We start from the raw sequence: 12,864 nt of genomic DNA on the forward strand, positions 1-12,864 counted from the left end.
CTGCCTGGGGCTGCCCCGGGAGGCCCAGCCTCAGCGCACCGCACGCTCAGGGCTTCCCAGGGCTGCAGCTGGGCCTCAGAGTGATGGGAGGTCCCTTCCTCCCCGTGGCCACCTCACCAGTGTCGTGGCGGGGAGCGTGGGCTTTAGTCAAGACCACCTGGGCAAACCCCACTGCTGCCTGGGTGTAGGAACGCCAACAGCTTTCTCACCCTTCTCGAGCCTCGGTTTTCTCTTCTGTATCATAGACATCAAAAGCATCTGCCACAAAGAGTGGTCACAATGATAAGGGCTTAGCATGTGGTAGAGACGTGACGATCCTTAGCTGTTGTTACTAGTGTTAGAGGCGTGTGAACCAGAGCAACTGCATCGTGAATGGGAGCTGGGTAACATGAGGCCAAAACCTACTGGGCTGCATTCCCAGATGGTTAGGCATTCTACGCCACAGGATGAGACAGGAGGTTGGCACAAGATACAGGTCATAAAGACCTTGCTGATAAAACAGGTTGCAGTAAAGAAACCGGTTCTATCCCACCAAAACCAAGATGGCCACGAGAGTGACCTCTGGGCGTCCTCACTGCTACACGCCCACCAGCACCATGACAGTTTCCAAATGCCATGGCAACCTATATGGTCTAGTAAGGGGAGGCATGGATAATCCACCGCTTGTTTAGCATATCATCAAGAGATAAACATAAAAACGGGCAAAGCAGCCCTCACTGCTGCATCTATGGAATAGCTATTCTTTTATTCCTCTACTTTCTTAATAAACTTGCTTTTAGGACGGGCATAGTGGCTCATGCCTGTAATCTCAGCACTTTGGCAGGCCGAGGCGGGCAGATCACGAGGTCAAGAGCTCGAAACCAGCCTGGCCAACATGGTGAAACCCCGTCTACTAAAAATACAAATATTAGCTGGGTGTGGTGGCGGCGCCTGTAATCCCAACTACTCGGGAGGCTGAGACAGGAGAATGGCTTGAACCTGGGAGGGGGAGGTTGCAGTGAGCTGAGATTGTGCCACTGCACTCCAGCCTGGGCGACAGAGCGACTCTGCCTCAAAATAAAAACACATAAACAAATGAAAAAATAAACTTGCTTTCACTTTACGGACTCAATCTGAATTCTTTCTTGCGCAAGAGCCAAGAACCCTCTCTTGGGGTCTAGATCGGAACCCCTTCCTTGTAACATTAGGACTCCTGAACCAGTCCCATGTTATCTGAAAGAGTGTAGATACAGTCTATCCCGGATGGAAATCTTTCTTGTAAATCCATCACATATTCACATGTTCAGAGCTGCCTCCCCCAGGATGGGGACACTGGGGATTCTTTCTGCTCTACCCCAGCCCTTCCCTCCCTCCTCCACATCCACGGGGTCCTGGAGGCCCTTCCATCCCCCCAGGACCTTGGCTTTGTCCAATTTTCCTCTTCCTGGAGCAGGCGAGAAGACTTTAGGAGCCATGGAGGAGGGGAGAGGGTGAAAGAAAATGGCCCTTGGAAAGGCACAGCCACAAAACCAGCACACCTTTCTTTTGCCATTGTTGGTGGCCTCACGACTCTGGTGCACTCTTATTCTGAGAGCATCTCTATTTCCCCTCCATTTTCATAAAGATACCCCCACCCCCAGGAAGGTGTGGGGGCCAACTCAGTGGCCTGTAGCATTGTCCATGGATGAGCAGGAGAAACACCGGGGAGGGTGTGGCCTGGTCTGGCTTGGAGGTGGGGGAGGCGCTGTACAGGGCTGCTCCTGGGAGCAGGAACCTGCAGAGGAGGCTCCTGCAAGGGTTTTGTGGTGGTCGGCGTGGGGCGAACCGAAGGTGGGGCATCTGGGGCGGGGGTGATCAGGGAGGAAGCCCCTCCGTGGTCCCAGGGAGCAAGACCCAGGCCTGAAGCGAGGCACCAAGCAGGAAGTGCCTGGGTTTGCAACAGGCTGGAAGGGAGAAACAGGGCAGTGCTGGCCAGCCCAGCACGGCAGGGACTGCTCTCCTCCAGGTGTGTGGGCAGATCAGGCGTGTCCCCAGTGGGGCCCCGCACCTAGCGCCAGTCCCAGCTAGACCCGTCAGCGGCCTGTGCCTTCTTTTCCCCCCAGGACAGGCTTGGCCGTGGTCATCCCAGAGTGGCCCAGAGGCTGCCAAACCCTGGGGCAAGTCCTTGCTCTGCAGCCCGGACTTCGCCCTGTCCTCCTGGTGACCCCATCGTCTCTGCTGACCCATGTTCCGCAAGCCGAGTGACTAATGCACGGAAACCTTACCGGGGAGAGCAGAGACCAGGCCACACTCCGAAATGGAAACCAAGCCCAAAGGGGTGTGGCTGACAACCTGGGCAACCTCTTTCACTGCCCATAGGTGCCAAGAGAGGAGCGAGGCCCAGGGCAGGGGATGAAGAGGGCAAGGGTCGGAAGTGGGCAGGCAGAGGCAGTGGACACCAGACGGATGGGGAAAGATTTCCCACTAGACAGGAAGCTCCATGAGGACAGAGAGCAGGTTTATCTCCCGTACCCACAGCCTGGCAAGTAGCAGGCACACCATAAGCACTCATGGGCCACCGCGCCCGGCCCCCTTGTCTGATATTGGTGATCTTGGTAGGGACAATTATACTCGTCCAGTGGGAAGATGTTTTGATCTAAAACTGCTTAAGGATTTTTGTGCCACTCTCCATCATTAGATTCTACAGTTTAGTTGCAGCCTAGCCTGGGAGGTCTAGTCCCACAGCCTCACTGGCGAGGCAGAGTCACCCACTGGCTATTTTTCCAGCCTCAGCAGACATCTCTATAACCAGTGTCACATCTTTGCTAATTTTACTGAAAGATGCAACAAAATCCCTGCAAACAAACTGTGATGTGAGCTGCCTTCAGCTTCTAATACGAGTCCTCCTTCGAAAACACACACCAGCCCCCGGCATGGGACTTTGCTGGTCACTTCATATTCCACTGGAGGCCACCACCAAGGTTTGCAGGAAGCCTGTGGGTCTTGAAGAGCTAAACTGAAAAGTTAGTCAGCTCCAGAGACCTCCCACCTCAGAAGAGTGATCACTTTTCTCATTTCTTGAGGAGTGGTTGGTAACACAGGCAAAGTCAGTCCCACAGCTGGCTAGGGAAGGGAAGACAATTTTTGTCCTAGTTACATTCGCCAAAGCAAAACAAAATAACAAAGCAAAACTGTTCTCCACTGTCCACAGCTTCCGTAATTGATCTGCACGGCCAGACCTCCGGGGTGCCCTACCCTGGGCCCTGCTCCCTCACAGGCCAGGGTGCCCACAGGAGGGCCTTCATTCTAGATTGAGATCCAGTGCTCTCCTCTGGCCCAGGATTACTGCTATTTCCATTTCTTTTTTTTTTTTTTTTTTTTTTTTTGGGTAAAACATTTTTATTCTTATTTAACCATGCTGCATATATACATACAATATCAATATGTACAACTTGAGCAAATACAATTTATACATAAAGTACAATGAAAGCATGGCTTTTGAAATTGATGCAACTGACTTACTACTCACTTTGTGATTTTGGCCAGTAGACAGTGTTGTAGTAATACTACTGAAGTTACTAATTATTTAAATTAGTTAGATTACAGCATAAGTTTAAGGGCACTAGAAAATCTATGTTTTTCCAGCCTGGGCAACATGGTAAAAACCCATCTCTACAAAAAATACAAAAATTGGCCTGATGTGGTGGTGTGTGTCTGTAGTCCCAGCTGCTTGGGGGACTGAGGCAGGAGGATTGCTTGAACCTCAGGAGGTTGAAGCTGCGGTGAGCAGGGATCGCACCACTGCACTCCAGCCTGGATGACAAAGTGAGAAAAAGAAAGAAAGAAAGAGAGAAAGAGAGAGAGAAAGAGGGAGGGAAGGAGGGAGGGAGGAAGGAAGGAAGGAAGGAGAGAGAAGAAAGAAAGAGGAAAGAAGGAAGAAAGAGAAAGAAAGAAGAAAGAAAGAACCTATGTTTTCTTCCATTCTTCTAGGTTTTTTGTTTTTGTTTTTGTTGAGATGGAGTTTCGCTCTTGTTGCCCAGGCTGGAGTGCAATGGCGCGATCTCGGCTCACTGCAGCCTCTGCCTCCCGGGTTCAAGTGATTCTCCTGTCTCAGCCTCCCAAGTAGCTGGGATTACAGGCATGAACCACCATGCGTGGCTAATTTTGTAATTGTAGTAGAAACGGGGTTTCATCATGTTGGTCAGGCTGGTCTTGAACTCCCGACCTCAGGTGATCCACCCACCTTGGCCTCACAAAGTGCTGGGATGACAGGCATGAGCCACTGCGCCAGGCCTCTCCTAGTATTTTTAAGAACAAAGAATAATTTTAAAAAAGCCAAATGTGTACGTTAGGAAATTGAGCAGACACTGGCTTACTTAAACGTAAACTCTACCCATTCCTTAATTCACAGCCCTGTAGGAAAGAGAACTTTCCTTGAGATTAGAGTGAAGGGGAAAGATATTAAAAACAGACTAAAAAGAAACAGAAGCAAAGCAAAAAAAAAGAAAAAAAGCCCAAACCAGAATCATGGTTTTCAGAATATGTTACAGATGAAGTAGCACCACCCACTACCACGAAGTCACCTTAAATTATTGCTGCAAAAAAATTCCCCTTTCTCCAGAAAGTAAATGAAATAGCATATGGAATGAATTCCATTCATGGGGCAAGTATGTTACGCAACCTCCTCGCCTTACTACATTTCTACTTTACAATAATCTAAACACAAACAGAGAATACGATTATATTTTAACACCCTAACTATTGGTATATGTAATATAAGGATTCTTAAAGAACATACTATAAACCAGTAACTCTACCAAGGCTCGTTTTAATAAGTAAATATTACCTTTTAAATTAAAGGGAAAAGAGAATACCCATTCAGAAACCTGTTCCTGTACGTGTGCCCCTCATTCAAACACCTGTTCCTGTACCTGCGCCCCTCATTCAAAAACCTGTTCCTGTACGTGAGCCCCCATTCAAAAACCTGTTCCTGTACGTGCGCCCCTCATTCAAAAACCTGTTCCTATACGTGTGCCCCTCATTCAGAAACCTGTTCCTATATGTGTGCCCCTCATTCAAAAACCTGTTCCTGTACGTGCGCCCCTCATTCAGAAACCTGTTCCTATTCGTGTGCCCCTCATTCAAAAACCTGGGCCTATACGTGTGCCCCTCATTCAAAAACCTGTTTCTATATGTGCGCCCCTCATTCAAAAACCTGTTTCTATATGTGCGCCCCTCATTCAAAAACCTGTTCCTATTCGTGCGCCCCTCATTCAAAAACCTGTTTCTATATGTGCGCCCCTCATTCAAAAACCTGTTTCTATATGTGCGCCCCTCATTCAAAAACCTGTTCCTGTACGTGCGCCCCTCATTCAAAAACCTGTTCCTGTACGTGAGCCCCCATTCAAAAACCTGTTCCTGTACGTGCGCCCCTCATTCAAAAACCTGTTCCTATACGTGTGCCCCCCATTCAAAAACCTGTTTCTATATGTGCGCCCCTCATTTTAAATCCTGTTCCTATATGTGCGCCCCTCAAATTTGCTTCAAGTAATGAGCGAGTGTGTTCCTCTCTACCCTTTCACCACATCAGCACTGAAGTTACGAAATATTTCATTCGTGGACGAAGACATAGTCATTGTGAGGAAACCACAGAACTGCTATGACTGGAACTGACGACGTAGCTCAAACACCAGCGTCCCATACTTTCTTATGGCTATTCAGGCCTGGCTTGACTATCAAAGTTTGGTATTTCAAAAGGTGGACATTTAATGTCCATCTGGCATCACTGATTTTAACATAATGCTTTAAAAATATACTGCTATAGTGACCCTGCTTTAAGAACTTCTTCATTCTTCTTCATTGACTTCTTATGCTTCTTATAGATTGACTTTTTTTTTTTTTTTTTTTTGAAACAGAGTCTCGCTCTGTCGCCCAGGCTGGAGTGCAGTGGCACAATCTCGGTTCACTGCAACCTCCACCTCCCAGGTTCACGCCATTCTCCTGCCTCAGCCTCCCAAGTAGCTGGGATGACAGGCACTCGCCACTACGCCCAGCTAGTTTTTTGTATTTTTTTTTAGTAGAGATGGGGTTTCACCATGCTGGCCAGGCTGGTCTCAAACTCCTGACCTTGTGATTTGCTGCCTCAGACTCCCAAAGTGCTGGGATTACAAGCGTGAGCCACTACACCCGGCCTAGATTGACTTTTTATTTTGACTTTTTATAGATTTATTTTTGTTATTGTGGTAGGATGGGATAGAAAAAATACGTAACATACTGGCTTAAATTTCCACAATGTGCCCTGCGAACATGGCACAGTGAGTGGTGTTGAGCCTGCAGGCTGTGCCCGCCGAGGCCCTGGCAGCTGTAGGCAGGCGCCGTCTGGACGCTGCACACAGGACCCGCTCTGCTCTCCATGTGTAAATTCACAGAGAAACATGAATGGCTAAAGACAGAACATGGTGTCGGAACAGGGGATCAGCAGTTTTGCACAGGCAGCATTGAGAGACGTGGTTTACTGTCGTCTGCCTGAAGCTGGGGCAACACTGAACACACAGGATGAGTCTGGTGCTTTGGAAAGTGTGAAGGCTGCTGATGGACTCTCTTATCTTTTACCAGGAGAAGTAACTGAAATTAATGAAGCTCTTGCAGAAAAGTCAGGACTTGTCAACAACTCGTGTTATGAAGACGGTTGGCTGATCAAGATGGCACCGACTAACCCTTCAGAACTAGATGAACTTAGGAGTGAAGAAGCGCATGAGAAATACGTACAATCGATTGAGGGGTGAAAACTAAATAAACGAGTCTGAAATAACACAACCCAGCAGGGCTGTCTTAAATTAGTGGTGGATGGAGGACTTAGAATAGCAACTTTTAGCATGACCCACGGGAAAAAGAAACTATTCTTAACACTGCCAGTGAAGGAGAATGCCTTCAACTTTCTAATGATTATAGAGAAACATAATACACGTCTTTCTCACAATACCCTATGATTTTTACACTAGGCTCTAGTATTCAGAATTCACGGTATTATCCATGGTAAAAACTGGTTATAAAAATTACATAATTCAAAGATAACCTTGTTATTCTTAAGCCTTATGTTACATTGTAGCTCGCATATATCCATCCTGGATTGGGCTGAAATACCCAGTGATTGTTCCGTTGGAAACAGCTGGGAGTGAAGACGTTTTCGTGGCTTGTACAGGGTCAGACTATCGGCTGGGCGCGGTGGCTCAAGCCTGTAATCCCAGCACTTTGGGAGGCCAAGACGGGCGGATCACGAGGCCAGGAGATCGAGACCATCCTGGCTAACACAGTGAAACCCCGTCTCTACTAAAAAATACAAAAAACTAGCCGGGCGAGGTGGCGGGCGCCTGTAGTCCCAGCTACTCGGGAGGCTGAGGCAGGAGAATGGCGTGAACCTGGGAGGCGGAGCTTGCAGTGAGCTGAGATCCGACCACTGCACTCCAGCCTGGGCGACAGAGTGAGACTCTGTCTCAAACAAAAAAAAAAAAAAAAAAAAAAAAAAAGAACAACACTATCTTAATTTTGCAATACGCTGCATTTGCTGCTGCTACTTTTATACAGTGAAGCAACAGTTTTGCAGCAAAATAATACAATACTTCTTCGTTAAAAAATTTTCCATAATGTTTTAAAGCTTAATTCAAAAGTTATCCCTTTCCTATTAACTGAATTGTTAAAGGCTAGAAACATGAACTTTGTTTTGTTTTGTTTTTAGTTTAAGTTCTGGGATACATGTGCAGGACATGCAGTTTGTTACATAGGTATCCATGTGCCATGGTGGTTTTGCTGCACCCATTGACCTGTCATGTAGGTTTTAAGCCCCACATGCATTAGGTGTTTGTCCTAATGCTCTCCCTCCCCTTCCCCCCACCCACCGACAGGCCCCGGTGTGTGATGTGCCCCTCCCCGTGTCCATATGTTCTCATTGTTCAACTCCCACTTATGAGTGAGAACATGCGGTGTTTGGTTTTCTGTTCCTGTGTTACAGAAACATGAATTTTTAAAAAGAAACATTGATTTTTTTTTCTACTGGCAAATTAAGATTTCTGTAGAGTAATTACTAACAGAGTTAAATGTGCATCATCCAAAACATTTTACAATTACCAAAATATTCTGCTGGTACAAAGTTTTTACAAGACACATGTTCACCTCAAGTCCGCGCAGTACCTAACAATGCCCCCACAGAGTTAAGTTATAAGCTTCTAACTATCTCACACACCACAAAGAAAATGTTGCCAGTGAAATACAATTCTAATTACCTAGAAAATGCTCATTATACACAGAACTTCACTTATGGAATGCACTTTAAATTTATGGATACCTTTTTACCATCACCTCACCAGTGTTCCATCTTCACTTGCCCCCTCTATACACAGCTTTTTGTAATTTAAACTAGAATTTAACCAAATATATTGAAATAATATTAATTTAATAAATATTGGCCAGGTGCCCTGGCTCATACCTGTAATCCCAGCACTTTAGGAGGCCGAGGAGGGTGGATCACTTGAGCTCAGGGGTTCGAGACCAGCCTGGGCAACATGGTGAAACTCTATCTCTACCAAAAATACAAAAATTAACCAGGTGTGGTGGCGCACGTCTGTGGTCCCAGCTACTCGAGAGGCTGAGGTGGGAGGGTCGCTGGAGCCTGGGAAGTCGAGGCTGCAATAAGCTGTGGTCGTACCACTGCATTCCAGCCTAGGTGACAGAGCGAGACGGGGTGTCAAAAATAACTGACTAAATAAATAAATTAAATAAACAAATACTAACTTATGAAGTCTCAAAACATTTACAGCCAATGTGTTTCAGGGCTGATTACATAATTAAAAAACCCACAAAACATATAGTAAGTGATTTAGGAGTAACACAACTTTCAAAAAAGTGTAAAATTTTGTAAGCGGCCAACAAGAGGACAGACAATTCCGTCTATTACAACTTACTTTACTATGAAATGAAATGGGGTTTCCCCGTGTTGTCCAGGCTGGTCTCGAACTCCTGAGTTCAGGCAATCCGCCCACCTCGGCCTCCTAAAGTGCTGGGATCACAGGCGTGAGCCACCGCGTCTGGCCTGATCTGCTACTTTCTATGTGCAAAATAGGACACAGTTTTCGTTTTCTATTTTGAAGCTCTAGTTATCTGAATATACAGTAGCTGGGTAAATAGCTAATAGACACACATCTAAACTGATGTATAGCACAGATGCAACTTTGCAGTCTGAACTGCCGCCCAACTTCCCCGTACGGGGCAATGGAAGAGTCGTATTCGGACAATTTGAACAATCACCAGTAGCACCATTTTAATATGTCATATTAGTATATAGAGACTAAAAGCTGTCAGGCAAATTATTATTTCCAGTCTTACTCCGTGACTTACAGCTTCCGTGAATTAACATGATAGAGAAGTCTTCACTGTTGCAATTAAAGATTTGGTCCAGGCGTGAGAATATCACTGATTTTTCTTGTGACTTTAAGTCTGTAACACGAACGTAAAAAGTCAACTATAGTTTCAGTCTCCGCAGAACGCGTTCTCCTCCCAGTCCTCGGCCTTGCTTTCCCGTTTGAATCTCGCGACCTTTCCCGGTTTCATCAAAGCCAGATGCAGACGCCCCTAGGCCTGGGCGAGATACACGGGAGAAAGGCCCACTTCAAAGGGATCTTTCTCCTTTTAATCAGGTACTGGATTTGCCTCCTCGTGTTATTTCCTGTGTGGGCGACACGTTTTAGCTGCCATTCTCCTGTGTCTTTATTCCGAGGCACACAGTTTTCTATCATTTCCTGATAATCCCAAGGTATGATGTTATCAATAACAGGCATCCGAAGTCGAAGCTCCCGGCTGAGCTGCCAAGTGTTCTTCAGGAGGCCTTCAGTTTCTTTCTGGTGCTCTCGCTGGACATCAGCCATTTCTGTTTGCAGCCATCAGAATAGTCCAAATTTTCTTTTCTTTTTCTTTTCTTTTTTTTTTTTTTGAAGTGGATTCTTGCCCTGTCGCCAGGCAAGAATGCAGTGGTGTGCTCACTGCAAGCTCTGACTCCCTGGTTCAAGCAGTTCTGCCTCAGCCTCCGGAGTAGCTGGGACTACAGGTGGGCACCATCATGCTCAGCTAATTTTGTTATTTTTGGTAGAGACAGGGTTTCACCATGTTGGCCAGGATGATCTCTGTCTCCTGACCTTGTGATCCGCCTGCCTCGGCCTCCCAAAGTGCCGGGATGACAGGCGTGAGCCACCGCGCCTGGCCCACACTTTCTTTAACGTCTTGGTCTTTCCCTCTGGTTCCTCTTGCAAACTGGTGTATTTTTCTTCCATTTCCAGGCGTTCTTACCTTTTCTCCTCAAGTTCTCTGCAAAGTCGCTCTGCTCTCTTCCTCCTTTCTTCCAGTTCCGTGTTAGGTTCTTCGAGAAGTTTCTCTTGTTCCTTGGCTTTGGCCCACAAACCAACACCACCAACAATTACCTTCTTCTCCAGGGCAGAGAATGTTCTGGCAAAGATGCCTGTTTCTGTAATTTCGCTGCGGCCTTGTTTCTTCTTCCACGTCAAGCTTTGTTTCCAGTGCTTTCTCTCTGCATCCGCTCCGCCGGCGTTTCAGCCTTCTCTGGGGAGACTTTATTTTTCCCCTTTCTTTTTTTTCCTTTTCTCTTCATCTTCTCCAACCTCACCCTCTTCATTGTCATCCCCCTCTGACCCCCTGACATCAGAGCCTGATGTTTCTTACCCTTCTCTGAGCTGCTTTTTCAGGTCTACTATTTCTTTCTGAAATTGATGAAGCAAAGCATCCTTCAGATCTTCATTAATTCTAGCTTTATTTTTAATGTATATTTTTTCTGAGACACAGTCTTGCTGGGTTGCCCAGGCTGGAGTGCAGTGGCACGATCTCAGCTCACTCCAACGTCAGCCTCCTGGGTTCTAAGCAAACCTCCTGCCTCAGCCTCCCGAGTAGCTGGGATTACGGGCATGTGCCACCACTACTGGCTAATTTTGTATTTTTAGCAGAGACAGGGTTTTGCCATGTTGGCCAGGATGGTCTCCAGCTCCTGACCTCATATGATCCACTCACCTCGGCCTCCCAGAGCGCTGGGATTACAGGCGTGAGCCACCGTGCCCGGCCCCATGGAATGATTTTTAAACTACTGAACTATAAAATGATTTTTAAAAATTTATTGATCGGCATCGTGACTGCCTCCCGTGCCAAGCAGACCACCCCGCTCGGGTGCCGCCCAGTGACGCCGGGTGCGTGGAAAGGCTTGCCAGAGACTCCGTGCACAGGCGCACCCTTGGTTTTTCTGTCTGTTTGTTGTTGTTGTTTTGTCTTTTTTTTTTTTTTTTTTTTTTTTTTTGAGACAGGGTCTGGCTCTGTTCCCCAGGCTGGAGCACAGTGCCGCCATCTTCGCTCATTGTAACCTTGAACTCCTGGGCTCGAGTAGTCTTCCCCAGGTCAGCCTCCAAACCCACTACGTTTTTGGTTGGTTGGTTGTTTTTTTGAGACGGAGTCTCGCTCTGTCGCCCAGGCTGGAGTGCAGTGGCCGGATCTCAGCTCACTGCAAGCTCCACCTCCCGGGTTCACGCCATTCTCCTGCCTCAGCCTCCCGAGTAGCTGGGACTACAGGCGCCCGCCACCTTGCCCGGCTAGTTTTTTGTTCTTTTAGCAGAAATGGGGTTTCACCATGTTAGCCAGGATGTTCTCGATTTCCTGACCTGGTGATCTGCCTGCCTCGGCCTCCCAAAGTGCTGGGATTACAGGCGTGAGCCACCGCACCTGGCCTGTTTTTTTAACATTTTAAAAGGAGAGGATACAGAAAAACAACAGGTGCACACACACACATGCACACACATGGACACTCAGAAACACACACATATGCACGTGAACACACGCAGATGCACACACGCCAACATGCACGTGCACATATTCACACACGCATGCACACGCACACACACATGCACACACGCAGGCATGCACACGTACACACGCACAAATGCACATGAACATGCACACATGGACTCACACACGCATGCACACACACACGTACACCCACACACACACACGCACATGCACACACGCCGACACACACCTGCACACGCTCACACATGCATGCACACGCACACACGCAGACACATGCAGGCACGCACATGCATACATGTACACACGCACACATGCACATGAACATGCACAGACATGCACACATGCACACACGCACACATGCACACAGACATGCGTGCACACACACACACAGACGTGCACACGCACGTACATGCACCCACACCCACGCACATGGATGCACACGCACACACATGCACACACGTGTGCATACACATGCACACACACGTGCATACACATGCACACACACGTGCACCCACACATGCACGCTCACACACACATCCACATACGCACACACGTACACACGTACACACATGCACACAGGAAAAATCGCTATTTAACTCTCTAGACAATTCACTATGAGAATACACACACACACACACACACAGAGGAAAAATCGCTATTTAACTCTCAAAAGTGGTTAAAAAAATACATTAAAATACATGGATTTTTTTTCTTGAGACAGTCTTGCTCTTGCCACCAAGGCTGGCGTGCGATGGCTCGATCTCAGCTCCCTGCAACCTCTGCCTCCAGGTTCAAGCTATTCTCCTGCCTCAGCCTCCAGAGTAGCTGGGATTACAGGCACAAGCCACCATGTCCAGCTAATTTTTGTATTTTTTGGTAGAGACGGGGTTTCTCCATGTTGGCCAGGCTGGTTTCGAACTCCTGACCCCAAGTGATCCACCCTCCTCAGCCTCCCAAAGTGCTCAGATTATGGGCATGAGCCACTGCACCAAGCCCTAATATATGTAATTTAATTATAAATTAAATTAAATATATAAAAATATATAACTTAAATTA

General features: G+C 47.3%; 1 pseudogene; it reads right to left on the reverse strand.

Annotated features, from left to right (window-relative positions):
- LOC105538794 overlaps positions 1–12,864 on the reverse strand; it is a 28,852-nt pseudogene that overhangs the window by 13,050 nt on the left and 2,938 nt on the right.

Source organism: Mandrillus leucophaeus, unplaced genomic scaffold (assembly GCF_000951045.1).
Source record: "Mandrillus leucophaeus isolate KB7577 unplaced genomic scaffold, Mleu.le_1.0 Scaffold199, whole genome shotgun sequence".
NCBI classification, from domain to species: Eukaryota; Metazoa; Chordata; class Mammalia; order Primates; family Cercopithecidae; genus Mandrillus; species Mandrillus leucophaeus.